Source organism: Coregonus lavaretus (assembly GCF_964263955.1).
Source record: "Coregonus lavaretus genome assembly, chromosome: 5".
In the NCBI taxonomy this organism is placed as follows: domain Eukaryota; kingdom Metazoa; phylum Chordata; class Actinopteri; order Salmoniformes; family Salmonidae; genus Coregonus; species Coregonus lavaretus.
Window position 1 is genome coordinate 19,025,071 of NC_139992.1, and position 27,713 is coordinate 19,052,783.

The window sequence follows — 27,713 nt, forward strand, 5'->3', positions numbered from 1 at the left end:
CACACCGGTATCAGTCACACATAAATAACTGGATTCAATAATTTTTCATGAAAATGTGTTGAGAGAGTCAGGTACCAGAAGTCCTTTCATTCAACAGATTTCCTCGTTATGTCTAACACTGTCCTCTCCAAAGCCCATCCATCCCATCACAACTTCATCAGGCTGTTCTTCTCTGGTCACCTCGTCCTCGTGCCCCTCACTGGCATATAATACCTCAGTTCCTTCCAGAAGCATGAGGACAAGGAAAGAGAGGGTGAGGAGAGAGGGGACGAAGCCAGCTCCCCTCTCTTCTCCTCCACCTCCTCCTCTTCTCCCCACCTCCCACACCTCAACCCTCTGCTACTCTTCCACCAGCAGACGGCGCCCTGGCGCTCCCGGAGGTGGCGCACCGACTCAGGGAAGAGGGTCAGCTGTGTGGGGGAGACCTCCTCCAGCTCCACAAGGACCACCTTAAGGGAGCCCTCCAACAGGGCACGGTGCATGGCCGTCTGCCTCTCGAAGCTCTGCCAGGCCTCCAGGACACCACTGCTGCTGTCACTGTGGCTTCCACTGCAGAACGTAGAGCCAGAGTAGACCAGGAGGAGACGCCGGCTTGCCAGCATGCTCTCCTCCACTGCATCTACTATGGCTAGAGAGGGAGGAGGGAGGAGAAGAGGGGGAAAGGGAGGAGGGAGGAGAAGAGGGGGAAAGGGAGGAGAGAGGAGGGAGGAGAAGAGGGGGAAAGGGAGGAGGGAGGAGAAGAGGGGGTCAGGGAGCAGGGAAAATTGTTATTAAAACATTGTTCTACCATTGAAATGGTTTCTGAAGGTCTTTATGATTTCAGAAAGGTTTCACATATTTCATCATCATGCTACTTATGTACTAATGCCAAGGCTAACTTAGTCTTCTGGAACCTGGAGCCTCAGGGTCGAGCTGAGATGTCATACCTTCCCCTGGTAGGCTGTCCCGGCCCAGTATGAACAGCCTGTAGCCACACCTCCCCTCCAGAACCTGGGGCAACATGTGGAGGGCAACATGTGTATGCTACGTACGCATCATACAACTTCCCATCAGAGTCTGCCACATGCAGGATAGGGACAGGTAAAACAAAATAGATGTGTTAGTGCTGGGCTAGAGCAAAAGCCTCCACAAACCTGCCTAACAGAGGAGGCTTGGTTATTTATGACACCATAGTTGCTTGTGTTTTATGGTTACATGGCCTATTTAGTGCCTTGTATCAAACTTCCTCTCTGTTTCCTCTGAGTCATGGAAAATGCTGTGCTTGCATAGCTGTGGGATGTGCTACAATACATTGCTACACTTGCTACTGATTTTACTTGTGGTCAGGTGGGGAGTGGGAAACAAGTGTTGGATTCTAGCTTGGAATATACTTATTCATGTTACCATATTAGAACCGGGTGTATGGAAAGTTACTGAGTGAGAAAGGGGAGTGCAGAGCTTACATTCTGTTGGAAAATTTTATTCTTAAATCTCATGTACCCTATAGAGAGAGGCAAAGGACAACAGTCTGGTTTCAGTCACTGCTAAGGTAGGACAGCCGTGGAGTAGGGAGGAGTGAGGAATTCGGCCCGAGGTCAGGTCAGATGAAGTGAGGAGCAGGGACGGCTTCTTCAATAGGGCGATATGGGCGACGCACTTCCAAACGGGAAAAGGAAGGGATTTTTTTTCTAATCAATTATATCACGGCAACAGCAGTTATCAGTGTTCACGTCTGATCTGCCAGCCACTAAATGTCAAATCAGGCTAAAGTCGTGCTTCAAATGGCCCCGCCCGTTTTTGGGGCGATTTCAGTCAAGTTGAAAATCGCCCAGAAGTCTCTCATAGCCTGTCATGTAAAATCTATTTTTTTCACATTTCAAAGCTTTCAATACATTCTCTATGGGTGTCTGTGGGCTTGCACTTACGCGCTTTCGTCATACGTGACGTAACGTTGAACGTAACTAAGACAATGGCGGCCAGCAGCGTCTCTGTTGCGACCTGCAGTGCGGCGTTATTTTATGTTTTTAATTTGTAGACTTAGTTTACAAACATTCTGCCAACCATGGATTTCCAGTGGTTGGTTTTGGACTGATCTTGTTGATCGTGTACATACCCGCTACGAACGGACTAAATAATGAAAACGCTGCTGGCAGCTGAATCCCAATACAGCTGGGAGACTTGGCTGGATGACAGAGTCCCGGACAGAGAAGTGGAGCCGGCCACCTTCACCCTGGTCAGAGCGGACCGCGATCCTGGTAAGAGAGCGACTCTGTACCCCGACATTGAACTGCTTTCTGTGTCATTGCGACCTTACTATCAATTCAATTCAATTTAAGGGCTTTATTGGCATGGGAAACGTGTGTTAACATTGCCAAAGCAAGGGAAGTAGATAGTAAACAAAAGTGAAATAAACAATAAATATTAACAGTAAACATTACACTCAGAAGTTTCAAAAGAATAAAGACATTTCAAATGTCATATTATGTATATATACAGTGTTGTTACAATGTGCAAATAGTTAAAGTACAAATGGGAAAATAAATGAACATAAATATGGGTTGTATTTACAATGGTGTTTGTTCTTCACTGGTTGCCCTTTTCTTGTGGCAACAGGTCACAAATCTTGCAGCTGTGATGGCACACTGTGGTTTTTCACCCAGTAGATAAGGGAGTTTATCAAAATTGGGTTTGTTTTCGAATTCTTTGTGGATCGCTGTAATCTGAGGGAAATATGTGTCTCTAATATGGTCATACATTTGGCAGGAGGTTAGGAAGTGCAGCTCAGTTTCCACCTCATTTTGTGGGCAGTGTGCACATAGCCTGTCTTCTCTTGAGAGCCAGGTCTGCCTACGGCGGCCTTTCTCAATAGCAAGGCTATGGTCACTGAGTCTGTACATAGTCAAAGCTTTCCTTAAGTTTGGGTCAGTCACAGTGGTCAGGTATTCTGCCACTGTGTACTCTCTGTTTAGGGCCAAATAGCATTCTAGTTTGCTCTGTTTTTTTGTTTGTTCTTTCCAATGTGTCAAGTAATTCTCTTTTTGTTTTCTCATGATTTGGTTGGGTCTAATTGTGTTGTTGTTGTTGTTGTCCTGGGGCTGTGTGGGGTCTGTTTGTGTTTGTGAACAGAGGCCCAGGACAAGCTTACTTAGGGGACTCTTCTCCAAGTTCATCTCTCTGTAGGTGATGGCTTTGTTATGGAAGGTTTGGGAATCGCTTCCTTTTAAGTGGTTACTATCTGCCCCGTGAGTTCCCCCAATTGTTTGTTACCGTTGTGTACTGTTGATAATCACAAGTTTACTGGAGAACTGAGACCAAGTAGAGACTTTGGACAGGGTGGATATGGTATAATAAAGGCAGTTTATTCAGAGGTAAAGATATCTGGAATCGCGTGCACGGACTCGTGCACGTGTGTAGGTCACCTAAATCATCAGAAAAATTGCCCCTCCTGAGAATTTTTTCAGGAGCCGCCACTGGTGAGGAGGAACAGTCAGTCCTGTCACACACATACAGTTGAAGTCGGAAGTTTACATACCCCTTAGCCAAATACATTTAAACTCAGTTTTTCACAATTCCTGACATTTAATCCTAGTAAAAATTCCCTGTTTTAGGTCAGTTAGGATCACCACTTTATTTTAAGAATGTGAAATGTCAGAATAATAGTAAAGAGAATGATTTATTCAGCTTTTATTTATTTCATCACATTCCCAGTGGGTCAGAAGTTTACATACACTCAATTAGTATTTGGTAGCATTGCCTTTAAATTGTTTAACTTGGGTCAAACGTTTCGGGTAGCCTTCCACAAGCTTCCCACAATAAGTTGGATGACTTTTGGTCCATTCCTCCTGACAGAGCTGGTGTAAGAGGCCTCCTTGCTCGCACACGCTTTTTCAGTTCTGCCCATAATGTTCTATAGGATTGAGGTCAGGGCTTTGTGGTGGCCACTCCAATACCTTGACGTTGTTGTCCTTAAGCCATTTTGCCACAACTTTGGAAGTATGCTTGGGGTCATTGTCCATTTGGAAGACCCATTTGCGACCAAGCTTAAACTTCCTGACTGATGTCTTAAGATGTTGCTTCAATACATCCACATAATTTTCCTTCCTCATGATGCTATCTACTTTGTGAAGTGCACCAGTCCCTCCTGCAGCAAAGCACCCTCACAGCATGATGCTGCCACCCCCGTGCTTCACAGTTGGGATGGTGTTCTTCAGCTTGCAAGCCAACTTTAAAGGCACGGTCAACTTAGTGTATGTAGACTTCTGACCCACTGGAATTGCTGTGAATTATATGTGAAATAATCTGTCTGTAAACAATTGTTGGAAAAATTACTTGTGTCATGCACAAAGTAGATGTCCTAACCGACTTGCCAAAACTATAGTTTGTTAAAAAGAAATTTGTGGAGTGGTTGAAAAACAAGTTTTAATGACTGTATGTAAACTTCCAACTTCAACTGTATATTTCCATGCCCATGAAGGTTCTAGCAGGAGGCTACACCAATGAGAGGAACCAAATACGTTCCTGACTAGCAACAGAGATGTATTGGCTGTCTAGATATGCAAGGGGTTGACTCCGCCTAGTAGGAAGGTATAAATATATGTGATTGTGTAAACATCTTTGTCTTTGCAGCTGTATGACCCAGTGGGTGAATAAACTTTGTTTGAGCTTTTTCTAGTTGTCCGTTTGAGTTTTTACTCAGTTTGTTCAGAACCTAACACAAGCAATGCAACATGCGTGTGTGTGTGGGTTTAAGTGTGGGCCTGGGGGTTTGTGGGGAGACATGCTGTATGTGCATATCTGTCTTTATCTGGTGTAGGAATGTATATTTATGTTAGTGCGAGTTTCCATTTCGTGAAAGCACAGTATGCAATGAGTCTGCAGATAGTGTGTGTGTGTGCATGAGTGTGTGCATGTCTGCGTGTGCGCGCTCAGGCATGTTTCTATTAATGTTTCCATGAGTGTGCTTGCGCAGTATATGTGCGGTAAAGTGTCTCTCATTGCGTACCTGTGTTTGTGTAGAGAAGCGGGAACATCCTCCTGAGCGACAGCATTGGTCAGTAGTACCCCAATAGGGAGCAGGTAGTTTGGATCTGTGCAGAAAAAGAGAGAAGATAGCATTTATAACAGTTTTTTCAAAAGTGGTGAGGTTGCAGTTGTTATAATACACTATCAAAACAAGGGTAAAGGGACAGGATAATATGTGTGTGATCTCTTTTGAAACACCTTTATGTTATCCTCCAGACAGTATTGTCTAACCTGTAGGCTGTAGTATGAAGAAGGCTAAAGAAATGCCTCTGTCACTGGAAACCAAACACGTGTAGTTGATGTAAAAGTCTTCCTCTTCCACCATCAAGAAATTCAAATGACGCTCCAACCATACACCCTCCTCCTCTTCTTCTCTCCACTCCCTGCTCTGGGGGGGAGACAGACAAGTTCCCCCTTGTGAACGCACAATCAAACCATCATGGCAACAGTTAACATAACATACACTGTTATTGGCGCCTGAGGGGATGGGTGCCGTTTTACAGGCTCCTAACCAACTGTGCTATTTTGTGTGGTTTTTTCCATTGTTTGTAACCTTTTTTGTACATAATGTTGCTGCTACCGTCTCTTATGACCGAAAATAGTTTCTGGATATCAGAACAGTGATTATTCACCTCGAACTGCACAAAGATTTTTTTATTTAATGAGTCTTACAGAAGGGATATACTGTTTCTCCGAGACCAGGCCCAAATCCCGTCATTCGTGTGAAGAAAAGACAGAGGTACAGGGGGCGGAGATCGGGTGCCTTGTGAGAATTTTTCGGAACCCGCCTCTACCATCCGTTCTATTGGCCAACGTGCAATCACTGGAGAATAAACTGGATGAGCTCCGTTCTAGACTATCCTACCAACGGGACATTAATAACTGTAATAGCTTATGTTTCACCAAGTCGTGGCTGAACGACGACACGGATAATATACAGTTGGCTGGATTTCCGTGCATCGGCAGGACAGAAGCGGCGCTCCTAGTGGCCAGGAACTTTAATGCAGGCAAACTTAAATCCATTTTACCTCATTTCTACCAGCATATCACATCTGCAACCAGAGGGAAAAAAACCCTAGACCACTTTTACTCCACACACAGTGACGCATACAAAGCTCTCCTTCGCCCTCCATTTGGCAAATCTGACCATAATTCTATCCTGCTGATTCCTGCTTTCAAGCAAAAACTAAAGCAGGAAGCACCAGTGACTCTGTCAATAAAAAAGTGGTCAGATGAAGCAGATGCTAAGCTACAGGACTATTTTGCTAGCACAGACTGGAATGTCTTCCGGGATTCTTCCGATGGCATTGAGGAGTACACCACATCAGTCACTGGCTGTCACTGTTTTGCTAGCACAGACTGGAAGAAATCCCGCTATGCCATCAGACTAACCATCAAACAGGCAAAGCGTCAATACAGGACTAGGATTGAATCCTACTACACCGGCTCTGATACTCGTCAGATGTGGCAGGGCTTGCAAACTATTACGGATTACAAAGGGAAACCCAGCAGCGAGCTGCCCAGTGACGCGAGCCTATTAGATGGGCTAAATGCCTTTTATGCTCGCTTCGGGGCAAGCAACACTGAAGCATGCATGAGAGCACCAGCTGTTCCAGACGACTGTGTGATCACGCTCTCCGTAGCCTTTAAACAGGTCAACATTCACAAGGCCGCGGGGCCAGACGGATTACCAGGACGTGTACTCAGATCCTGCATGGACAAACTGGCAAGTGTCTTCACTGACATTTTCAACCTTTCCCTGAGCAAGTCTGTAACACCTACATGTTTCAAGCAGGCCACCATAGTCCCTGTGCCCAGAAAAGCGAAGGTAACCTGCCTAAATGACTACCGTCCCGTAGCACGTCGGTAGCCATGAAGTTCTTTGAAAGGCTGGTCATGGCTCACATCAACACCATCATCCCGGAAACCCTAGACCCACTCCAATTTGCATACCGCCCCCATGGATCAACAGATGACGCAATCTCAATCGCACTCCACACTGCCCTTTCCCACCTGGACAAAAGGAACACCTATGTGAGAATGCTGTTCATTGACTACAGTTCAGCGTTCAACACCATAGTGCCTACAAAGTTCATCACTAAGCTAAGGACCCTGGGACTAAACACCTCCCTCTGCAACTGGATCTTGGACTTCCTGACGGGCCGCCCCCAGGTGGTAAGGGTAGGCAACAACACATCTGCCAAGCTGATCCTCAACACTGGGGCCCCTCAGGGGTGCATGCTTAGTCCCCTCCTGTACTCCCTGTTCACCCATGACTGCGTGGCCAAGCACGACTCCAACACCATCATTAAGTTTGCTGACGACACAACAGTGGTAGGCCTGATCACCGACAACGATGAGACAGCCTAAAGGGAGGAGGTCAGAGACCTGGCAGTGTGGTGCCAGGACAACAACCTCTCCCTCAACGTGATCAAGACAAAGGAGCTATCGTGGACTACAGGAAAAGGAGGGCCAAACACGCTCCTATTCACATCGACAGGGCTGTAGTGGAGCTGGTCGAGAGTTTCAAGTTCCTTTGTGTCAACATTAATCAAATGGCCACCTGGACTATCTACATTGACACCCCGCCCTCCCTTTGTTTTTACACTGCTGCTACTCGCTGTTTATTATCTATGCATAGTCACTTTACCCCTACCTACATGTACAAATTACTTCGACTAACCTGTTCCCCCGCTGATTGACCTGGTACCGGTACACCCTGTATTTAGCCTCGTTATTGTTATTTTATTGTTACTTTTTATTTGATTTTTTACTTTATTTTATTCAGTAAATATTTTCTTAACTCTATTTCTTGAACTGCATTGTTGGTTAAGGGCTTGTAAGTAAGCATTTCACGGTAAGGTCTACACCTGTTGTATTCGACGCATGTGACAAATAAAATGTGATTTGATTTGATTTTGTGAAGTTCCAAAGTTTCAAAGCAAGCACTATGTATTAAGGTATATGGAGCCTATCTTAATCTCAGTGGTATACCTGATACGATACCAACAGTTTAGATACTATACAGTAGAACATCCATCTGGATGACACAGAATACAGGCATATACAGTGCCGTGAAAAAGTATTTTCTCCTTTCTGATTTTCTCTATTTTTGCATATTTTTTATACTGAATGTTATCAGATCTTCAACCAAAACCTAATATTAGATAAAGGAACCTGAGTGTACAAATAACAAACCCAAAAATTATACTTATTTTATTTATTTAATTAACAAAGTTATGCAAGTGTGAAAAAGTAACTGCCCCCTTACACTCAATAACTGGTTGTGCCACCTTTAGCTGCAATGACTGCAACCAAATGCTTCCTGTAGTTGTTGATCAGTCTCTCACATCACTGTGGAGGAATTTGGCCCACTCTTGCATGCAACATTTTTGGGTTTTCAAGCATGAACTGCTAGTTTCAAGTCCTACCACAACATCTCAATTGGAATTAGGTCTGGACTTTGACTAGTAAATTACAAAACTTCAAATGTGTTGCTTTTTAACCATTTTCAAGTAAACTTGAATATGTGTTTTGGATCATTGTCTTGCTGCATGACCCAGCTGTGCTTCAGCTTCAGCTCACAGACAGATGGCCTTACATTCTCCTGTAGAACGTAATGGGACCCATGTCGTCCAAAAAGTTATACTTTTGACTCATCTGTCCATAGAACATTCTTCAAAGAGTCTTGATGGTTCAGGTGCTTTTTGGCAAACTTGAGTCAACTTTTTGGATGAGATGGGTCCCATTATGTCTGGCGAAAAGCAAACACTGCATTACACAGTAAGAACCTCATACTGTAAGTCAAGCATGGTGGTGGTATTGTGATGGTTTGGGGATGCTTTGCTGCCTCAGGACCTGGACGACTTGACTTAATAGAAGGAACCATGAATTCTGCTCTGTATCAGAGAATTCTACAGGAGAATGTCATGCCATCCGTCTGTGAGCTGAAGCTGAAGCGCAGCTGGGTCATGCAGCAAGACAATGATCCAAAACACACTTATCTCCCTCACTAACTTTAAGCATCAGTTGTCAGAGCACCTTACCGATCACTGCACCTGTACACAACCCATCTGAAATTAGCCCGCCCAACTACCTCATCCCTATATTGTTATTTATTTTGCTCATTTGTACCCCAGTATCTCTATTTGCACATCATCTCTTGCACATCTATCATTCCAGTGTTAATACTAATTGTAATTATTTTGCACTATAGCCTATTTATTGCCTTACCTCCATAACTTGCTACATTTGCACACACTGTATATGTATTTATTTCTGTTGTATTTTTGACTTTGTTTTGTTTTACCCCATATGTAACTCTGTGTTGTTGTTTTTATCGCACTGCTTTGCTTTATCTTGGCCAGGTCGCAGTTGTAAATGAGAACTTGTTCTCAACTGGTTTACCTGGTTAAATAAAGGTGGAAAAAAAAAAAAAAAAAAAAACACAATCAAGTCTACATGAAAATGGTTAAAAAGCAACACATTTGTAGAATTCTTACAGTGTGTATTGCGATACTGTTGTGTTGTCTCAACCTACCTTTGTGATTCCTGAAAGATGCGCTCTGAGACAATTTTGGAAATGGAGTTATTGCTAGCTTTCCAATTCAAATCCGTGCAACATTTATTCCCCACACTCGGCACAAACACCCGACACATCTTACTGAAGGAAGAACCTAGGGGGCAAACATTGAATTCTTTATTTGGATCATGAATGAAAATAAATAATAAACTCACGCACGCACGCGCGCACACACACACACACACACACACACACACACACACACACACACGTTCTCTAGTGGTTTACTCACCCAGATCTGCTTTGATGATCTCATTGGCAGGTACAACCACTTTGGGCTCCAGGCAATACTGCACTGAAATTATGACAATGATTCATAAACATCATAGAAAGACACAGAAATATTCAGTCACCTGACCCTATAGAAAACAACCCTTTCTAAGCTCTCAAAGAGCAAAGTTTCAAAGCAGCCTCTATGAACTCATAACCTCTGATTCAGGGTCATATACGGTGCCTTCAGAAAGTATTCACACCCCTTGACTTTTTCCACGTTTTGTTGTGTTACAGCTTGAATTTGAAATTGATGCAATTTAGATTTTTGTATCAATGGCCTACACACAATACCCCATAATGTCAAAGTGGAATGTTTTTAGAAATGTTTACAAATTAATTAAAAATGATGAAATGTCTTGAGTCAAGAAGTATTCAATGCCTTAGTAATGGCAGGCCTAAAGAAGTTCAGGAGTAAAATGTTGCTTAACAAGTCACATTATAAGTTGCATGGACTCACTCTGTGTCACGCCCTGGCTCTAAGGACTCTTTTATGTTGAGCCAGGGTGTGTAGAGTCTATGTTTTGTGTTCATTATTTCAGTATCTAGTTCATGTGTTTCTGTGATGGCCGGGGTGGTTCTCAATCAGAGGCAACGAGAATCAGCTGTTGCTTGTTGTCTCTGATTGGGAACCATACTTAGGCAGACGTTTGGCAGTTGTGTTTTGTGGGATCTTGTTCCGTGTTGGTTTGTGTTTGTTACCAAGGACTTCACGTATCGTTTTGTTGTTTTTGTTCGTGTGGTGAATATAAATAAAGTATGTTCGCATTCCACGCTGCACCTTGGTCCGCTCCTTTTGACGATCGTGACACTCTGTGTGCAATAACAGTGTTTCAAATGATTTTTGAATGACTACCTCATGTCTGTACCCCACACATACAGTACAATTATATGTAAGGTCCCTAAGTCAAGCAGTGAATTTCAAACACAGATTCAACAACGAACCCAGGGAGGAAAACCTGGTTCCGTCTGCTTTCCACCAGGTACTGGGAGATGAATTCACCATTCAGCAGGTCAATAACCTTAAACACAAGGCCAAATCTACACTGAAGTTGCTTACGAAGAATACAGTGAATGTTCCTGAGTGGCCGAGTTACAGTTTAGACTTAAATCTGCTTGAAAATCTATGGCAAGACCTGAAAATGGTTGTCTAGCAATGATCAACAACCAACTTGACAGACCTTGAAGAATTTTGAAAAGAATAATGGGGAAATGTTGCACAATCCAGGTGTGGAAAGCTCTTAGACACTTACCCAGAAATACTCACAGCTGTAATCTCTGCCAAAGGTGATTCTAACATATATTGACTCAGGGAGTTGAATACTTATGTAATCAGATATATTAGTGTTCTATTTTTCTATTTTTTTCTTTTTTTAATGTTAGACTTTTTCTTACACTTTGACATTACAGGGTATTTTGTGTAGATTGTTAACAAAAAATGACTATTAAATCCCTTTTAATCCCACTATGTAACACAACAAGATGTGGAGAAAGTCAACTGGTGTGAATACTTTCTGAAGGCACTGTATCTCTGTAATGGCTGTGGTAAGGATTGGGGGTATATGGTAATAATCTGTGGTTAGGGACAACCTTTATGAGCTGTGCCAACAAAACTCACCGTCCACCATACCGTTGATGGTCTCTGAGATCCTGCCGCTGAGCCCTTCCAAGTTAAAGGTCATGGTGCAGGTGTAGAACGCATGGTCCTCAGGAATGACCGCTTCTACTCGGAGTAACTCCGTAACACTGTTATTGACATAGCTAAACCTGTTCCACAATGGGTCATCTTTCACAATGGGTTCACAGCCCTGAAAGGTTTAAAGTAGAAATCCACACTGAAAGGTAGTGGTAATGGAATGGAATATCATAGTAATGGAATATGGCTAATAAAACAAAATGAATACACAATTACAGATAAGTTGTGATAATGTCTTACCTTAGAATACCTACTCTCAGAACTATTCAATGCAGTACAATGTGTGAGAGCAATGAACAATGTAAAGAGTATATACCGTATCTGATGGAACATTGTTCAAATGTAGTCACTAGTAGTAATAACCCCACATTCCTATAGTTTTAAACACAAATTAAGAATACATAGAGACAGACTGAATGACTGAAAAGAAAGAGTTCAAACAGGCTTTCCAGCACTGTCAGGCAGGGGCAGACTGGGACCAGAAATCCGCCATGGCATTTCTGACACACCAGACCATTTTTCCCTTGAGGACCCGACATTGGCCCATTTTCTTTCCTTGAGGCCCCCAAAAGGCCCATTTTTGTCACTGTGGACCCCGTTATTACATTTACATTTTTTACATTTTAGTCATTTAGCAGATGCTCTTATCCAGAGTGACTTACAGTTAGTGAGTGCATACATTTTCATACTGGCCCCCCGTGGGAAACGAACCCACAACCCTGGCGTTGCAAGCGCCATGCTCTACCAACTGAGCTACAGGGGACTACATCATGTCCAAATGTATCTCAAATTGATTTGAACATGATTACATTTTACGTTTTAGTCATTTAGCAGACGCTCTTATCCAGAGCGACTTACAGTTAGTGAGTGCATAAATGTTTCATACTGATGCGCGACAAATGCCAATATCGGTCAAATGACTTGAATGAGATTTGTGCCACAAATGCCAAAATGCTTCCATGTGACAACAGTGCAAGGGAAACCAAACCAAAGCACGTTGTTGTTATACCTTGTCCATAGACTGGCCTACAGGGTAAGGAAACCAATGTCATTGTAATTTGGGTGAACTTTGGGTGAACAAATTTGGTTATTAGCCAGATAATTATAATTATGTAAAAAAAAAAAAAAAATGACAATCCCATTGGGCTAAATATGTACCAGCCCATCCGGCATGGCCAGTCCACCCCTGCTGTCAGGCGTTCCCTCTCAACACTCTCCCATTGCACTGCACTGTCTGTTTACCCCATAGGACTCACCTTGTACCACTGAATGGAGTAATTGTCCACTTCCCTGATATGGTCACTCAATGGGCAGTTCAGAAAACCGGTGGCTTTGTTGGTCAGGACCTGGTCGGCCTTTTCTGGTCGACCGCATTCTTCTGGGTTGGTGTGGTTCACAATCAGTAAGGCCGGTTTCTTATAGCACTGGGAGGGTAGTCTGTTTATCAAAGGTAACAGAAAAGATTTACAGCACACACACACACACACACACACACACACACACACACACAGCAGACAAAAGTATTGCCCCTACCTCACAACACACTCATAGTTTCCAGCATCCTCCATCGCGATGTTAAAAATCCACAGTGTCTTTCCCCGCGGCAGAGTCTTTCTTGTCTCCCTGGTCAGCTCTCTCCCAGTCCTTGGGTCATACCATGAGATGTTATAGGGGATGCTGCGGTAGTCAGACATATTGAGGTCCACCAGGGTGGATGTTAACATGGCAGCATCACCGGAAACTGAAAACACCCGCTCAACCTCTCGTCCTTTGTCCTCACAGAGATCTGCACACAAAGAGTATATAAAGTAAAGTAAAGACAAACATGCGGCACAGGGACTGTTTGCGGACCACCATCTTTTTTATTGAGGCCACCTCTTAAAGAAAAACACATTGGAGAAATGATGCACGGCAAAGAAATTATGCAATTATTACGCGTGTCATGTAGTATGCATAGACAGAGTTTTTACAGAGATGGTCCATTCAAAATATATCTCTTCACAACAAATTCTCCACAAAAAATTTATTAAATAAAAGAACACTGATGGTGTTAAATCAATACTGAAAGTGTTGAGTCTGTGGACCCATATAGACACCAGAACAGTGTTAAATTAACACACTGATTAGTGTAAAGCCTTTTTCAAATATTCCCACAGTGCCTTGCCTTTCAAGCAAATTGTAGAGTTACCACCATTGTATTTGTTAGTGACAGAGAGATGGTTGTTGCATTCATCCATTTTTGGTCCTACGGACTTCGAAAAGTGAGATCCTAAGTGAATATGTTGTCATAAAAAATATATATATATTTAACACTATGCCATACAGTGCATTCGGAAAGTATTCAGACCCCTTCACTTGTTCCACATTTTGTTACGTTACATCCTTAAATAAATGTGTTTTTTTCCTTATCAATCTACACACAATACCCCATATTGACAAAGCAAAAACAGGTTTTACATTTTTTTTGCAAATCAATTAAAAACTGAAATACCACATTTACATAAATATTCAGACCCTTTACTCAGTACTTTGTTGAAGCACCTTTGGCAGCGATTACAGCCTCGAGTCTTCTTGGGTATGGCGCCACAAGCTTGGCACACCTGTATTTGGGGAGTTTCTCCCATTCTTCTCTGCAGATCTTCTCAAGCTCTGTAAGGTTGAATGGGGAGCATCACTGCAAAGATATTTTCAAGTCTCTCCAGAGATGTTCGATCGGGTTCATGTCCGGGCTCTAGCTGGGCCACTCAAGACCATTCAGAGGCCTGTCCCGAAGCCACTCCTGCGTTGTTTTGGCTGTGTGCTTAGGGTCGTTGTCCTGTTGGAAGGTGAACCTTCGCCCCAGTCTGAGGTCCTGAGCGCTCTGGAGCAGGTTTTCATCAAGGATCTCTCTGTACTTTGCTCCGTTCACCTTTCCTTCGATCCTGACTAGTCTATAAGTCCCTGCCGCCGAAAAACATCCCCACATCAAGATGCTGCCACCACCATGCTTCACCGTAGGGATGGTATTGGCCAGGTGATGAGTGTTGCCTGGTTTCCTCCAGACGGGACGCTTGGCATTCAGGCCAAAGAGTTCAATCTTGGTTTCATTAGACCTGAGAATCTTGTTTCTCATGGTCTGAGAGTCCTTAGGTGCCTTTTGGCAAACTCCAAGCGGGCTGTCATGTGCCTTTTACTGAGGAGTGGCTTCCGTCTGGCCACTCTACCATAAAGGCCTGATTGGTGGAGTGCTGCAGAAATGGTTGTCCTTCTGGAAGGTTCTCCCATCTCCATAGAGGACCTCTGGAGCTCTGTCAGAGTGACCATCAGGTTCTTGGTCACCTCCCTAACCAAGAACTTTCTCCCCCGATTGCTCAGTTTGGCAAGGCTGCAAGCTCTGGTAAGAGTATTGGTGGTTCCAAACGTCTTCCATTTAAGAATGATGGAGGCCACTGTGTTCTTGGGGACCTTCAACGCTGCAGAAAGGTTTTGGTACCCTTCTCCATATCTGTGCCTCGACACAATCCTTTCTTGGAGCTCAACGGACAATTCCTTTGACCTCATGGCTTGGTTTTTGCCCTGACATGCACTGTCAACTGTGGGACAGGCGTGTGCCTTTCCAAATCATGTCCAATCAATTGAATTTACCACAGGTGGACTCCAATCAAGTTGTAGAAACATCTCAAGGATGATCAATGGAAACAGCATGCACCTGAGCTCAATTTCGAGTCTCATAGCAAAGGGTCTGAATATTTATGTAAATACTTGTTTCTTTTTTTTTGGTAAACATTTCTAAAAACCTGTTTTCGCTTTGTCATTATGGGGTATTGTGTGTGGATTGATGAGGAAAAATGTGCATTTAATCAATTTTAGAATAAGGCTGTAACGTAACAAAATGTGGAAAAGGTGAAGGGGTCTGAATAGTTTCCAAGTGCACTGTATTTATTTCATAAGGCTTTATTTTGTGGGCATAGTTTTAACCTAATAAAGGAGCCTGAAACTCATACACGTCACTTTGAACTAAAACCATGCCCATCATTATTATATTTCCCAGCTTGCTCTATCGCAGGATGATTGTTTTTAGAATTGTTTGTTTCAATATCTATATTTGTGCAGGTGCATTGATTGATTGATTAATCTTATGCTACACAAAGACAAATAAGTGTTTGTATCCCTTTAGTCACAAATGTAAACCTTTTATTCTGAGAGTGTAACACAAGGGCCTGAAACCCATGGTTTACACGCCATATCAGGCCTGCAAGTCACATTATGCTAGCTTGCAAGGTGATATGTAATTCCTATTGGAATCCAATCAGTGGGTGGAGATCCAACAGTTGGAATAATTATTCACCTGAAACCTGCATTCAGAATGACTGCCTGTCTTTTTCAACTTCCTGATTTGAACTAACTGATTGGATTAGTTTAGAAAAATGTATGTCATTTATATTTGTGTAGCATAAGATTAATCAGTCAATCAATGTACGTGCACAAACATAGATATTTTAACAAACAATTCTGAAATATCAACCTGCAATAGAGCATGCTGGGAAATATGATAATAATGACGTGGTTTTGGTTCAAAGTGATATGTATGAGTTTCAGGCCCCTATAAAAGGGTAAAACTTGGCCCCCAAAATGACGTGTGGTATTGTGTTAAACATATATATTTTTAATGATAACATTCACTTAGGATCTCACCTAATACTGGGTGAAGTCCATAGGACCGAAAATGGATGAATACATCAACCATGTCTCTGTCAATAACATATATAGTCATTGGTGATAACTCTACAATTTACTCAAAAGGCAAGGCACTCTGGGAAATATTTGAATAAGGCTTTACACTAATCTGTAAATTAATTTAACACTGTTCCGGTGTTTATATGGGGTCCATAGACAACACTTTCAGTGTTGATTTAAAGGTCATGAATAGTTAAAATGTTGTTTTTCATGAAATGTGATGATATTTGAAGGAAACCAGATCAAAGTATGATGACTAAAGTATGATAAGTTATACATTGATAAAGTTTGATCATAAAGTTACTGGTCCCCTCCCCCATGTCAAATACTTGGATTCATTATTTAGGGGACAACGTGACATCACCTTAACTCTCATTTTAATACACCACTGGTACTGTAACATGATATTCTCTTACCTAATTTAAATAAGTACCGCCTTTTAACCAACATCGGAGAAGACATGTTTGCCGAGGGGCATGGTTTATACAGCTGGATAGCTACTCTACTGGCGCCAAAATGTGACTGAATGGTGTCAGCAAATATAATTACAAGTTTACCCTATCAATCTATGGCAAATATTCTTATATGTTTCCCATTTCATCTGTGTCTGGTGTTAGCTAGTTACTGGCTAGCGAGGTCTTCATCCAGCATGGAACAAAAGGGGGGGAAGGGTCATTCAAAACTCTGACTCAGTTGTCATGTCAACACATCCGTCAGTGCTGCTGTGAAACACATCACAAAAGACATGCCAAACGGGAGATGTATATATATATATACACTGCTCAAAAAAATAAAGGGAACACTAAAATAACACACCCTAGATCTGAATGAATGAAATAATCGTATTAAATACTTTTTTCTTTACATAGTTGAATGTGCTGACAACAAAATCACACAAAAATTATCAATGGAAATCAAATGTATCAACCCATGGAGGTCTGTATTTAGAGTCACCCTCAAAATTAAAGTGGAAAACCACACTACAGGCTGATCTAACTTTGATGTAATGTCCTTAAAACAAGTCAAAATGAGGCTCAGTAGTGTGTGTGGCCTCCACATGCCTGTATGTCCTCCCTACAACGCCTGGGCATGCTCCTGATGAGGTGGCGGATGGTCTCCTGAGGGATCTCCTCCCAGACCTGGACTAAAGCATCCGCCAACTCCTGGACAGTCTGTGGTGCAATGTGGCGTTGGTGGATGGAGCGAGACATTATGTCCCAGATGTGCTCAATTGGATTCAGGTCTGGGGAACAGGCGGGCCAGTCCATAGCATCAATGCCTTCCTCTTGCAGGAACTGCTGTGTTACGGATACAGGTATCCTGTGTTTTTGTGTGTTTCTCTCCTTCTGCCCTAATCACAGGTGTCCTGTATGTTCCTGATTGGTGGTCGTTGAGGTGTCTGCTGATTGGACCAATCAGTGAACATTCCTGTTAATTGCACCACCTGTTGTTCGTTTGTTCAATCACACATCCCATTTTATAAAAACCAGACTTGTGTTTGTTGCAAGAGAGAGAGACTTTTTGCCATATGTGAGTATGGACACGGTGGTGTCCTGTGTGTTGTGTACGCACTAAGTTGTTGGTTACCCTATTGGTAACGTTATTAGAATATATTTCTTTACCTGAGTGTGGATACTGTTGTATCCTGTGTACTTATTTTATTGCTGATTACCCTGTTTAGTAGCTTTGTGTGTTTTTGGGAAAAGGGGAGTTTAAGCTAGTTGCCCTTGGGCGTACATTACCCGTAGGAAGAAATCTGTCTATAAACACCAGTTAGACCTGAGCGGACCACCCACTGTATTTTTGTATGGTAGCAGTAGCCTAGCGGTTCTTCAGGCAGGCTAGATCAGTTTAGGGGGTTTTACACTATTGTTTCATTTCTTGGGTCCTGCTCAGCCCTTTTTCCCAAACCTTTACCGTGTGTTTAGCAATAAACCATTTAAGTTTGACGGTAGCTCATGGTTGTTGTGTCATTTTTGGTTCTCACTGTTCCAGGTCACACTTATAATTTGCATAACTTATGTTACGGGTCTCATGTCCATCCACCCTAGACGTTTAGAGCCACGGGGTTCGTAACATAAAGTGGGGGTTCGTCCGGGATCTATCCCATGCTACTCGTGCAAATTAGTAAGTGTCTGGTTCAGTGTTGAGCTTGGCAGCTGTACTACCTGTTTTTTTTTGTGTTCAGTAGTCGACGGCTCGTGTTGCTAGTAGGATGGCTACTTTTGATTTGGAAGCATTTTTGGAAAACCCTACGTGGGAGATTTTTGAGAATTGTCGTAGAGTGGATCTACAGGCTTTGGCTGACCACTTTTCTTTACCCATACCGAGGGGTTTAGTGAAAGCAGAAGTTAGGGAAGTAGTGCTAGCGATATTGTTAAACGAGCGAGTGCTTGAGTTACCGCCGCCTGAGTCTGCTGCTCCTGTAGGGGATGTGGTTGCTGTTCCTGTAAGCCCATCAGTGTCTGAGGACGAGACTAAGGCTCCAGCCACATTGCCCCGTTATGACCCCCTCTCCCCACTGACTGACAGTGATGCCAGGATGGATGTCCGCTCGACACGGCTCCAAATGGAGGCGGAAGAGCGGGCACAAATCAGGCAAGACAAGCTGGAGATGCGTAAAATGGAGCTAGAGGCAGAACAGGAGACGCGTAAGATAGAACAGGAGACGCGTAAGATGGAACTGGAGACGCGTAGGCTTGATCAAGAACTGGAGACGCGTAGGCTTGATCAAGAACTGGAGACGCGTAGGCTTGATCAAGAACTGGAGATGCGTAAAATGGAACTAGAGGCAGAAACAGCGAGGTTAGTCTCTGCTAATACTATGCCTGCTAGTGAGCCATCCTCACCAGCTGTGTCATCTGCTACGTTTGATATTAGTAGGCAGATCACCTTGGTACCTGTGTTCAGGGAGTCAGAGGTTGATTCCTATTTCAGTGTTTTTGAACGTATAGCGGTAGCATTGAAATGGCCCGACGAGGTATGGTGCCTATTACTTCAGTGTAAGCTAACAGGTAAAGCCCAAGAGGTTCTGGCAGCGCTACCTCTTGAAGACAGTTTGAATTATGAGGTGGTCAAAGCTACTGTTCTTCGTGCCTATGAGCTTGTTCCTGAGGCATATCGACAGAGATTTAGGTCTCATAAAAAGTCTCCTACTCAGACTTATGTGGAGTTTGCTAGAGACAAAGGAAATCTGTTTGACAAATGGCACAGTGCTAGTAAGGTAACTGATTTTAACTCTCTACGGGAGTTAATCTTGTTAGAAGAGTTTAAAAATTGTTTACCGGAACGCATTGTAGTTTATCTGAACGAACAGAAAGTATCCTCACTGTCGGAAGCGTCTATATTGGCAGACGAGTTTGTGTTGACGCATAAGAGCGTGTTTTCGGCTCGTACGGAGAGCCGGGCTGCGGAGTTGCTAACTTTTAAGCCTAGTCGACCAGCAGTACATCCAGCACGCCCAAAAGATGTGCGTCACTGTTTCTATTGTCATAAGGTGGGACATATAGTTAATGATTGCTTTCTGCTAAAACGCAAACCGGGGATGCCTCAGCACGCCAGGCCGCCAACGGGTGTTGGGCTGATTCGTACGGTTGTAAGGCCGGAATCAAGACAGAAGCCTCATAGTGAATGTGGTTTGAAAGTCCCTGTCCCAGATCACAGTTATGAACCGTTCATTTTTGAGGGGTTTGTTTCTATATCAGATGATGAAGCGTCTCAGCGTCCAGTTAGAATCCTCAGAGATACTGGTGCGGCGCAGTCGTTCATACTAGCTGATGTGTTGCCCTTGTCTAATAATACATATTGTGGTTCCAGTGTGTTAGTACAAGGAATTGAAATGGGTTTCGTCCCAGTGCCATTGCACTTTGTGAACGTACACTCTGAGTTAGTCAGTGGATTGTTCAGAGTTGGCGTACGTCCGATGTTGCCAGTAAAAGGGGTGACCTTCATAATGGGCAACGATATTGCCGGAGGAAAAGTAATACCCATATTGGAGGTATTGGATAAAAGTGACCAGTCTCTCTCCGAGGAGCTGGCACAGGGTTATCCAGATGTGTTCCCCGCTTGTGCTGTCACACGTGCTCAAGCACGACAAGTGGGTGAAGTGGTAGATTTGTCAGACACGATTCTATTCAGAGAGTGTGACCCAGAGGATAGTTCGGGTGCTACCTCTGGTAAGCTGGTGCAGTCTGACCAACAGCCCAGAGAAAGGAAGAAGGATGTGGAACTTGTTGCTGAAGCAATACAGTTACCAGTTACTCGTGAGCAGCTGATCGCTAACCAACAGGTTGACATTAGCCTGGCTAAATGTTTTTCTAGTGTTGTCTCAGAGGACGAGCTAAAGAAGAAAAACATGGCATACTTCATTGATGGTAATCTCCTCATGCGTAAATGGACATCCCATGTTGACGCTGGCGGAGATTGGAATGCTGTTTACCAAATAGTGATTCCTACAGCCTTTCGACAAAATGTTTTATCCCTCGCTCATGATCACCAGTGGTCCGGACATCTGGGAGTCACCAAGACTTATGATCGAGTTTTGCGACATTTCTTTTGGCCTGGCTTAAAACAAGATGTGGCTCAGTTCTGTCGGACTTGCCACACCTGTCAAGTAGTTGGGAAACCGAACCAGGTTATTTCCCCCGCGCCTCTTTGTCCCATACCGGCCATAGGTGAACCATTCGAACATGTGATGGTTGATTGTGTTGGACCATTACCAAAAACAAAATCGGGTAACCAGTTTATGTTGACAATTATGTGTGTGGCCACCAGGTACCCAGAGGCCATTCCTCTGCAAAGGATTACTGCTCCAGTGGTGAGTAAAGCGTTGATCAAATTCTTCTCAACTTTTGGATTACCTAAGGTGATACAAACTGATCAGGGTACGAATTTCCTTTCTAAACTTTTCAAACAAGTGTTAAAATCCTTGGCAGTTACACACCGTGTGTCAAGCGCATATCACCCAGAGTCTCAGGGTGCGCTTGAACGTTGGCATCAGACCCTGAAGTCTATGCTCCGTAAATATTGCTTGGAATCTGAGAAAGATTGGGATGAGGGAGTTCCTCTAGTGTTGTTTGCTGTCCGTGAGACAGTACAGGAATCCCTAGGGTTCAGCCCAGCTGAACTGGTGTTTGGACACACCATGAGAGGACCTATGAAAGTCCTTAAGGATCAGTTTTTGTCACAAGGGTTGTGTGTGAAAGAAAATGTGTTGGACTACGTTAGTCGCTTTCGTGAGCGCCTACATGCTGCCTGCGCTCTAGCAAAGGAAGCGCTGTCTTCCTCACAGAAACGGATGAAACGACACTATGACACACAGGCGGTTTCTCGTTCACTGCAGCCAGGTGACCGAGTTCTTGTGTTGTTGCCTGTGCCAGGAGCGTCATTATCAGCACGTTTCTCTGGGCCTTATGTCATTGAAAAGAAACTAACTGAAACTGACTATGTGATACAGACTCCTGATAGAAAACGGCAATCTCGTGTGTGCCACGTTAACATGTTGAAGACATACCACACCAGACCCGTCACTCAGGTAGACAGTCCAGAGAAACTGGCCGAGTCGGCTGTCTCTGTTGCTGCTACGGCTGTAGTGGGAGGTCATGTTAATGATGTGGACGGAGATGGTTTGGAGTTGCGCAATACTCAGCAGCAGTGTGCTAGATTGCCCAATTCAGAGATGCTGCTGTCTCTCCCGTCAAGCCTGATTCATTTAACGGACAGACAGTCAGATGATATTGTGAGACTATTACACAGCTTTCCATGTCTTTTTAATGATGTTCCTACATGTACTAATGTGTTAGAACATGACATTAATGTTGGAAACGCTGCACCTATCAAGCAACATCCTTATCGTGTCAACGTCGCTAAGAGAAAGATAATGAGGGGTGAGGTCGGTTATTTGCTGGAGAATAACCTGGCTATGCCAAGTTCAAGTCCTTGGAGTTCTCCGTGCATTCTGGTTCCTAAACCTGATGGGACATCCAGATTATGTACGGACTATCGGAAGGTCAATGCTGTCACAGTGCCCGACTCGTTCCCGTTACCCAGACTGGATGACTGTATTGATACTGTTGGTGCTGCTACTTATGTAACCAAACTAGATCTTCTAAAAGGTTACTGGCAGGTGCCGTTAACCCCACGTGCCTCCGACATCTCTGCCTTTGTGACCCCAGATCACTTCCTACAATATGCTGTCATGGCATTTGGGATGCGGAACGCACCAGCCACTTTCCAACGCCTGGTTAACACAGTATTGGCTGGAGTTCCTAATTGTAGTGCTTACCTTGATGATCTGGTCATTTATTCAACTGAGTGGTCTGATCATGTTAACACTCTAAGGGTAGTGTGTGAACGTCTAGCAACCGCTTCTCTAACCCTGAACTTAGCAAAGTGCGAGTTTGGGAAGGCCACTGTTACTTATCTGGGTAAACAGGTCGGCCATGGTCAGGTGCGCCCTGTAGATGCCAAGGTCTCAGCTATAAACGCATTTCCCGCACCTACCACCAGAAGAGAGCTACGCCGTTTTTTAGGGATGGTTGGCTACTACCGTAGTTTCTGTAAAAATTTCTCTGCGGTAGTTGCTCCATTAACGGATTTGCTCAGTCCGGCGAGAAAATTTGTATGGTCTGAAGATTGTTGTACTGCTTTCAACACTGCTAAAGCACTCTTGTGTAGTACTCCTGTTCTTGCTGCGCCAGATTTTGAGCGGCCGTTTAAACTGGAGGTAGATGCAAGTGCCAGAGGTGCTGGTGCTGTTCTACTGCAGCAAGACCAGAGTGGAGTGGACCATCCTGTCTGTTATTTTTCACGGAAATTTAACAAATGTCAGACAAACTATTCCACCATTGAACAAGAAGCTCTAGCTTTGTTGTTAGCTCTGCAGTACTTTGAAGTTTATGTTGGTTCCAGTGCATTACCAGTGGTAGTGTATACTGACCATAATCCCTTAGTTTTTCTCCACCGGATGTACAACCAGAACCAACGCCTTATGCGTTGGGCACTTGTCGTGCAAAATTATAATTTGGAGATCCGCCACAAAAAGGGGTTAGATAATGTGTTGGCAGATGCTTTGTCTCGTGTGTAATGATCTAGGTTTTTTTTGTTATCCCGGCAGGATGATTATTGAATTTTGGGTGTTGTGATAGTACGTGTGTCGCAAACCATTTTGGTTTGCTCTTTTAAGGGTGGGAGTGTTACAGATACAGGTATCCTGTGTTTTTGTGTGTTTCTCTCCTTCTGCCCTAATCACAGGTGTCCTGTATGTTCCTGATTGGTGGTCGTTGAGGTGTCTGCTGATTGGACCAATCAGTGAACATTCCTGTTAATTGCACCACCTGTTGTTCGTTTGTTCAATCACACATCCCATTTTATAAAAACCAGACTTGTGTTTGTTGCAAGAGAGAGAGACTTTTTGCCATATGTGAGTATGGACACGGTGGTGTCCTGTGTGTTGTGTACGCACTAAGTTGTTGGTTACCCTATTGGTAACGTTATTAGAATATATTTCTTTACCTGAGTGTGGATACTGTTGTATCCTGTGTACTTATTTTATTGCTGATTACCCTGTTTAGTAGCTTTGTGTGTTTTTGGGAAAAGGGGAGTTTAAGCTAGTTGCCCTTGGGCGTACATTACCCGTAGGAAGAAATCTGTCTATAAACACCAGTTAGACCTGAGCGGACCACCCACTGTATTTTTGTATGGTAGCAGTAGCCTAGCGGTTCTTCAGGCAGGCTAGATCAGTTTAGGGGGTTTTACACTATTGTTTCATTTCTTGGGTCCTGCTCAGCCCTTTTTCCCAAACCTTTACCGTGTGTTTAGCAATAAACCATTTAAGTTTGACGGTAGCTCATGGTTGTTGTGTCATTTTTGGTTCTCACTGTTCCAGGTCACACTTATAATTTGCATAACTTATGTTACGGGTCTCATGTCCATCCACCCTAGACGTTTAGAGCCACGGGGTTCGTAACATGCTGACACACTCCAGCCACATGAGGTCTAGCATTGTCTTGCATTAGGAGGAACCCAGGGCCAACCGCACCAGCATATGGTCTCACAAGGGGTCTGAGGATCTCATCTCGGTACCTAATGGCAGTCAGGCTACCTCTGGCGAGCACATGGAGGGCTGTGCGGCCCCCCAAAGAAATGCCACCCCACACCATGACTGACCCACCGCCAAACCGGTCATGCTGGAGGATGTTGCAGGCAGCAGAACGTTCTCCACGGCGTCTCCAGACTCTGTCACGTCTGTCACATGTGCTCAGTGTGAACCTGCTTTCATCTGTGAAGAGCACAGGGCGCCAGTGGCGAATTTGCCAATCTTGGTGTTCTCTGGCAAAAGCCAAACATCCTGCACGGTGTTGGGCTGTAAGCACAACCCCCACCTGTGGACGTCGGGTCCTCATACCACCCTCATGGAGTCTGTTTCTGACCGTTTGAGCAGACACATGCACATTTGTGGCCTGCTGGAGGTCATTTTGCAGGGCTCTGGCAGTGCTCCTCCTGCTCCTCCTTGCACAAAGGCGGCGGTAGCAGTCCTGCTGCTGGGTTGTTGCCCTCCTATGGCCTCCTCCACGTCTCCTGATGTACTGGCCTGTCTCCTGGTAGCGCCTCCATGCTCTGGACACTACGCTGACAGACACAGCAAACCTTCTTGCCACAGCTCGCATTGATGTGCCATACTGGATGAGCTGCACTACCTGAGCCACTTGTGTGGGTTGTAGACTCCGTCTCATGCTACCACTAGAGTGAGAGAACCGCCAGCATTCAAAAGTGACCAAAACATCAGCCAGGAAGCATAGGAACTGAGAAGTGGTCTGTGGTCACCAACTGCAAAACCAGTCCTTTATTGGGGGTGTCTTGCTAATTGCCTATAATTTCCACCTGTTGTCTATTCCATTTGCACAACAGCATGTGAAATTTATTGTCAATCAGTGTTGCTTCCTAAGTGGATAGTTTGATTTCACAGAAGTGTGATTGACTTGGAGTTACATTGTGTTGTTTAAGTGTTCCCTTTATTTTCTTGAGCAGTGTATATATACACAGTGGGGAGAACAAGTATTTGATACACTGCCGATTTTGCAGGTTTTCCTACTTACAAAGCATGTAGAGGTCTGTAATTTTTATCATAGGTACACTTCAACTGTGAGAGACGGAATCTAAAACAAAAATCCAGAAAATCACATTGTATGATTTTTAAGTAATTAATTTGCATTTTATTGCATGACATAAGTATTTGATCACCTACCAACCAGTAAGAATTCCAGCTCACACAGACCTGTTAGTTTTTCTTTAAGAAGCCCTCCTGTTCTCCACTCATTACCTGTATTAACTGCACCTGTTTGAACTCGTTACCTGTATAAAAGACACCTGTCCACACACTCAATCAAACAGACTCCAACCTCTCCACAATGGCCAAGACCAGAGAGCTGTGTAAGGACATCAGGGATAAAATTGTAGACCTGCACAAGGCTGGGATGGGCTACAGGACAATAGGCAAGCAGCTTGGTGAGAAGGCAACAACTGTTGGCGCAATTATTAGAAAATGGAAGAAGTTCAAGATGACGGTCAATCATCCTCGGTCTGGGGCTCCATGCAAGATCTCACCTCGTGGGGCATCAATGATCATGAGGAAGGTGAGGGATCAGCCCAGAACTACACGGCAGGACCTGGTCAATGACCTGAAGAGAGCTGGGACCACAGTCTCAAAGAAAACCATTAGTAACACACTACGTGTCATGGATTAAAATCCTGCAGCGCACGCAAGGTCCCCCTGCTCAAGCCAGTGCATGTCCAGGCCCGTCTGAAGTTTGCCAATGACCATCTGGATGATCCAGAGGAGGAATGGGAGAAGGTCATGTGGTCTGATGAGACAAAAATAGAGCTTTTTGGTCTAAACTCCACTCGCCGTGTTTGGAGGAAGAAGAAGGATGAGTACAACCCCAAGAACACCATCCCAACCGTGAAGCATGGAGGTGGAAACATCATTCTTTGGGGATGCTTTTCTGCAAAGTGGACAGGACGACTGCACCGTATTGAGGGGAGGATGGATGGGGCCATGTATCGCGAGATCTTGGCCAACAACCTCCTTCCCTCAGTAAGAGCATTGAAGATGGGTCGTGGCTGGGTCTTCCAGCATGACAACGACCCTAAACACACAGCCAGGGCAACTAAGGAGTGGCTCCATAAGAAGCATCTCAAGGTCCTGGAGTGGCCTAGCCAGTCTCCAGACCTGAACCCAATAGAAAATATTTGAAGGGAGCTGAAAGTCTGTATTGCCTAGCGACAGCCCCGAAACCTGAAGGATCTGGAGAAGGTCTGTATAGAGGAGTGGGCCAAAATCCCTGCTGCAGTGTGTGCAAACCTGGTCAAGACCTACAGGAAATGTATGATCTCTGTAATTGCAAACAAAGGTTTCTGTACCAAATATTAAGTTCTGCTTTTCTGATGTATCAAATACTTATGTCATGCAATGTGATTTTCTGGATTTTTGTTTTAGATTCCGTCTCTCACAGTTTAAGTGTACCTATGATAAAAATTACAGACCTCTACATGCTTTGTAAGTAGGAAAACCTGCAAAATCGCCAATCAAATACTTATTCTCCCCACTGTGTATATATATATATATATATATATATAAATAAATAAAAATGACATCATTGATGCAATTTCAATGTTGTTTGAGTTGCTTTTTGTGTCACCAAATTTGCTTGAGATAATTTTACTGCAACACTGCTCACTGCATCCAAGTTGCTTGACATAGGCGTTTCAAAGAGCTGTCAGTCAAGGCGAACTAATTAATATAAGCTCACCCCCCACTCAGCCTGTCTTTTTCAACTTCCTGGTAGTTAGCCATGAGAGAAAAAGTACTTTTCAGAATGACTGTTCAGGACCTTTAAAACTATTTTTTTTTTAACACTGGAGAATTTGCTGTGTGCTAAACCTTTCAGAACAACAAGAAACATGCACACAGATATTTACAGGGTTGCTATATCAAAGGATATAATTCCATCAACACCCACCAGAGGTCAGAGTTAAGTCATGACAAAGTGAAGGTTATGTTTCTGCCTATAGAGCTATTAAATTGATACAGTTTAATTCAATCAGTACTTCTAGCTGTCCTCGTAACATGATTGATTGATTGATTGATTAATTAATGGCTGATGAATTCTGTTGGTAAAGTTCATGCTACTGACCTCCTACTGCCTTGGCGCTGCCAGTGAGACAGAGGAGTGAGAAGAGTGAGAGCTGCAACATCTGACTCATTTACATTTTAGTCATTTAGCAGACGCTCTTATCCAGAGCGACTTACAGGAGCAATTAGGGTTAAGTGCCTTGCTCAAGGGCACATTTACGTCATTTAGCAGACGCTCTTATCCAGAGCGACTTACAAATTGGTGCATTCACCCTATAGCCAGCCATAGCTGAAACAAAGAGACACACAGAATCACT

At 43.8% G+C, this 27,713-nt stretch overlaps 1 pseudogene across 1 annotated transcript; it reads right to left on the reverse strand.

Annotated features, from left to right (window-relative positions):
• On the reverse strand, positions 1 to 27,527 carry LOC311128824 (interleukin-1 receptor type 1-like; annotated as a pseudogene). The gene is made up of 10 exons: positions 27,458 to 27,527; positions 13,083 to 13,335; positions 12,806 to 12,986; positions 11,472 to 11,661; positions 9,816 to 9,878; positions 9,542 to 9,677; positions 5,233 to 5,384; positions 4,982 to 5,066; positions 927 to 1,056; positions 1 to 628 (listed from the first exon to the last, which is right to left on the reverse strand). The product of its transcript is annotated as an interleukin-1 receptor type 1-like (transcript).
• Positions 27,528 to 27,713: the final 186 nt, after the last annotated feature.